Raw genomic sequence first — 5,573 nt, 5'->3', positions numbered from 1 at the left:
GTTTTCATTGGAAAGGATGAGGGGGTTTTCTTTCTCCTTGTACCAGGAACCTATGCCAGATATCTAAGTTAAGCGACAATAAGAACTAGGAAGCAAGGCCTGAGCACTGGCTCACAAGTTCTTTTCACTTCCTTCCCTTCTTTAGTTTAGTCAGGGATGTGAGGGATGGAGGAGGGAGAAGAGGTGTGTATGGATGCAGTTAAAACCTCTCTGCCAGATTAGTACTCTGTCTCCCTTCAAACTAATTTCTTCTTCCAAGGCCTGCTAGCACTGCGCTCTACTGATGAGCACTCAGGGGAAGAGAGAGTGGTTAAATTTCACAGATGCCACTCATCTGACAGGTTGTATTCCTGAGAATATCATCTCTCTTTATACCCGTAGGGCAAGAACAGTGTCATTTACATGTATTGTCAAGCTTGCAACAAAGATCATCAGGGTCTCTGCATATAACTACTGCCAAAAAAAAAAGCAAAATAAAAACCATCTTTACATATGTAAACATGAAACAAAGGCTGTCAAAAATAGATGCTAAATTTGTTCCAGTCACCACTGTTCCTTTCACAACTTCTAATCGTCAGTCTGACAGATGTCTTTATTAGCAGTACACCCTGCATGTGTTGAGTGTTGAATCCTCCCCCCACCCCTTCTCTATGATATGGGTGTCATGGACTTGGACTTCCTCCTTCAGGAAGCAAATGGAAAAGAACACCATAGTGACAGGCAGAAGATCTGGCTGTGATACTGTGTGGCTGAGCCATTCCCAGTACTCTAACTTGTAAAATGAGACACTCTATGAGATACTTCTAAGTCCCCATCCAATTCTAATATTCTAAATAAGTGACCTCTGCCCTCTTTCATTCCTGTTTCCTCTCTCCTTATTATCTCTCCTCTTCCAAATATCATCTACCTATGCAAAGCAATTAGTAGCTGAGTTTGGTTCTAGCAGTTAAATTCCCATCTACTTAGCTCTTTAGCTGAATTTCTAAAAGGATTAAGAATAAGAAAATGGAGGTACAAAGTTAAACTAAAGAGCCCTACTGTACAGGTTCTGCCACTTCTTAGGCAAGATGAGGATGGAGATGTGGCAATTAAAGAGAGACAGAAGAATGGAAAGGAAATTACTTTAGTGAGCCTTCCCAAACCATGACTGATTTCACTTTATAAAATTTCACAATACTCAAATTGGATCTGTGAGCTTATCAGTTTGAATGTTCACTCTACCAGTGCAGTCATACCTACTCATCCATGCCTACGTATACTGTTTAGCTCTTCTCCATATTCTCCTATATTTTTACCATAGTGGGGTCTGCCCTATGTGCTAAGCATGCTCTCTGCTTTGTGCTTCCTGCCAGTGGAACACTTCCCAACAGTGGAACCTGTTACACTTTGCTCTCATCATGTTATTAGCTCATCTACATTTCCCTGATGTGTCTTATTTCACTTTTTCTTAGAACGTCTTTGTTTTATTGTGGCCAGTTCTTATCCATTGTGCCCTTCTCCACTACACTGTTTTAATTCTTTGGAGGCTATAAGGCTCCGTGATCTTAGGCATACAACATTACTGGCAGAATATTGGTATTAAAAAGATGACCTCTGTTTCTGGGGAAAGTTTGGGTCATCAAAGGAGCGTTAAAATTTCCTGAAAGCAATTCAGCCATCTCTCCCTCTCCTTACTTCTGAGCTTAATCTATTTTCCATTTTCAGATATATGGAGAGATAACTAGGTCTATCTACTGAAAGATAAATGCAGGTTCTCTAACTGAATGTCATAATATGAGTTCGGCCACTTTTTTTTTTTATTTTTTGTTTTGTTAAATAATTCCCAATCACATGTAAAAAATTAATCATTTCAAATTTTTTTGAGTTTCAACTTCTCTCCCTCCTTCCTGCTGCACAGTATTCCTTGAGAAGGCAATTTGAAATTGATTATACATTTGATGTCATGTAGAACATATTTTCATATTAGCCATGTTGCAAAGAAAACAGACAAAAAAAAACCAACAGTAAAGAGTTAAAAACAAAGGTATGCTTCAATCTACATTGAGTTCATTATTTCTCCAGAGGTGGATAGTATTTTTCATCATGGGTCCTTTGGAATTGTCTTGATCAGAGTAACTAAGTCTTTCACAGTTAATAATTCTTATAATATTGCTGATACTGTGTAAACTGTTTTCTTAGTTTTGCTTGCCTTGATTTATGAGTTCCTATATCTTCCCAGTTTTTTCTGAAACCATCCTGCTCATCATTTCTGATACAATACAATATAATAGCATTCCATCACAATCCTATACCACCACTTGTTGAATCATTCCCCAATGGATGGACATCCCTTCAATTTTCTATTCCTTGCCATCACAAAAAGAACTGCTGTAAATATCTTTCGTACAAGTAAATCCTTTTACCTTTTCTTTGATCTCTTTGGGATACAAACCTAGTAATGGTAGTATTAGGAAAAAGAGTATGTAGTTTTATAGCTTGTTGGGGCATAGTTCCAAATTGTTCTCCTAAATGGTTGGAATAATTCACAACTCTACCAACAATGCATTAGTGTCCCAAATTTTCCACATCTCCTCCAATATTTGTCATTTTCCTTTTCTGGAATATTAGTCAACTTGATAAGATGTATGGTACCTCAAAGTTGTTTTAATTGACATTTATCTAATCAATAGTGATTTTGAGCATTTTTCATATATCTATACACACCTTTGATTTCTTCTTTTGAAAACTGCCTGTTTATATCTTTTGACCATTCATCACCTGGAGAATGACTCTAATTTTCATAAATTTGGCTCCATTCCCCATATAGTTGAGAAATGAAGCCTTTACCAGAAAAACTTCCTGTAAAATTTCTCCCAGTTTCCTCTTTTCCTTCCATTTTTGTTGCATTAGTTTTGTTTGCGCAAAAGCCTTTTAATTCCATGCAATCAGAATTATATTTTGCTTCTTGTGATCCCCTCTCTTGTTTGGACATAAAGTCTTCCTTTAACATAGATCTGAAAAGTACATTTTTTCCATGCTATTCTCATTTCCCCATGATATCACCCTTTATGTATAAATCATTTATCCATTTTCACCTTATAATGGTATATGGTGTGAAATATTGGTTGATACCCAATTTCTGCCAAACTGCTTTCCATTTTTCTGAGCAATTTTTGTCAAAGGTTGGGCTTCTGTCCCAAAAGCTTGGATCTTTGGGTTTATCAAACACTAGGTTACAATGGTTATTTCCAACATTGTATTGTATACCTAATCTATTTCCACTGCACTGCTGTTCTATTTCTTAGCCAGGACCAGAGTATTTTGATGATTACCACTTTCCAGTATAGTTTGAAATCTGGAACTGCAAGGCTGACAACATTTTTTTTCATTGAATCCCTTGATATTCTTGACCTATTGTTTTTCCAGATGAACTTTGTTAACTAGTATTTTTAGCTCCATAAAATACTTCCTTGGTAGTCAGATTGGTATGGTGCTGAATAAGTAAATTAACTTAGGTAGAAATGTAATTTTTATTTTATTGAGTCAGCCTCCCCTTGTGAAATTAATATTTCTCAAGTTGTTTAGATTTGTCTTTATTTGTGTGAAGTTTGTAATTATGGTCATATATCCCAACTTATAGTTTGTAGTTATTTAAAATGGAACTTCTCTATCTTTTCTTCCTTCATTTTGTTGGTTGTATATAGAAATGCCAATTAATTTAGGTAGGCCTATTTTACATACTGCAACTTTGCTGAAGTTGCTGGTTTTCAACTAGTTTTTCAGTTGATTCTCTAGAGTTCTCTAACCTTGCATAGAGCAAAAGTTTTGTTTCCTCATTGCCTTTTTTAATTCCTTCAATTTTTCTCTTATTGCTGTAGCTAGCATCTCAAGTACAAAACTGAATAATAGTGGTGATAATGGACATCCCTGTCTCTCCCTCCTCCGGCCCTTCCCCCCCCCCCCCCCAATCTTATTGGGAAGGCTTCAAGTTTATTCCAGTTAAAGATAATGCTTGCTTTTGTTTTAGGTAGACACGGCTTATCATTTTAAGAATGCTCTTTGTTCCTATTCTAGTGGGATTTTTTTTTTAATAGAAATGGGCGGTATATTCTGTCAAATACTTTTTCTGTTTCCATTGATATAATCCTATGGTTTTTGTTATCGATATGATCAATTATATACTGATAGTTTTCCTAATATTAAACTAACCCTGCATTCCTGGTATAAATGAATTGTACCTGGTCATAGAATATGATCTTTATAATACAATGCTATAATCTCCTTGCTAGTGTTTTATTTAAAATTTTTGCATCAATATTCCTTAAGGAAATCAGTCCATAGTTTTCTTTTTTGTTCTGCCTGGTTTAGGTCTCAAAACCATATTTGTGTTATACAAGGCATTTGATTTTGCTGTTGTTCAGTCATTTTCAATTGTTTCCAACTCTTTGTGACCCAGTTTGGGGTCTTGACAAAGATGCATGCTATTCCTTTTAAAGTTATGTCAATGTCTTTGCCCCCATTTCCTCTCCCCACTACCCTAGTAGCTACCATTAGACACAAATATGAATATGTGTGTGTGTGTGTATATACGTATATATAAAATGTAAAATCATTCTATATATACTTCATTATATCCCATGAACACTTTTTCTAGGGTAACTTGAGCCAAAAATTACAAAACTACCAACTACAAACTTTTGGAATTCAAGTGTTTGTAAAGTGGACACTACATTATGAGTAGTTGGTCCAAACTATCTATATCTGCTCATCAGGTGGGGAAACAGATAAGCAATTTGTGACATATGAACGTAGTATTATTTATTGCACCAGAAAAATGTGAGAATTTAGAGAAACATGGGAAGAATTGTGTGAAGTGATACATAGTGAAGCAAAATCATAATATACATAACAGCTACCATAATATAAATGAAAAGTACAGTCAACAAACATCTAGTAAGTGCCTATGTACCAGTACCTGTGCAAAGCACTCTTTCTTATTGGTAAAATGAGGGGTTGTTCTAAATGACTTTAAGGCCCCTTCTAGCTCTAAGTCTATGGTCTTGTAATACAACAAAAATTATAGTAGTAGCTAACAACTTAATTTTTTTCCTATTATGATCCATCAGCTATGAAATTGGTGAAAGGTTAATAGGACAGAGAAATAAAAGCTGTATAGCAATGAAGAAATCACACAAACCAGTTCTTCAAAGACTTTGGTAGCTCATTCATTAAATGGTTAATGGTTGGGGAAGAAGGATAACCTTATAGTTTTTATAATGAAATTCTTATCATTTATCAAGTAATGAAATCCTGTTATAGAAGGACCTTTGTCATATCTAATTATCACTTAAGTTAATAAACATTTATTAAGTGCCTTATATGTGCCAGACACTGTGGTGAGTGCTGGTTAGTACACCTAGGTTGTGAGCTTGGAGCACTGGGAGAATAATGGTGTCCTGAGCAGTAATAGGGAATTGACAGGCTTCAGAGTCATCAGTAAATAGGGAAGATGTTTACCCCAAGCACAGGAAGACTTCCCCCACTTCCCTCTCCCTACCCCAAACCTGACAGAATGAGTAGATGAGAACAATTTG

Source organism: Notamacropus eugenii, chromosome 3 (assembly GCF_028372415.1).
Source record: "Notamacropus eugenii isolate mMacEug1 chromosome 3, mMacEug1.pri_v2, whole genome shotgun sequence".
Lineage (NCBI taxonomy): Eukaryota > Metazoa > Chordata > Mammalia > Diprotodontia > Macropodidae > Notamacropus > Notamacropus eugenii.
This window is presented reverse-complemented; position numbering follows the sequence as displayed.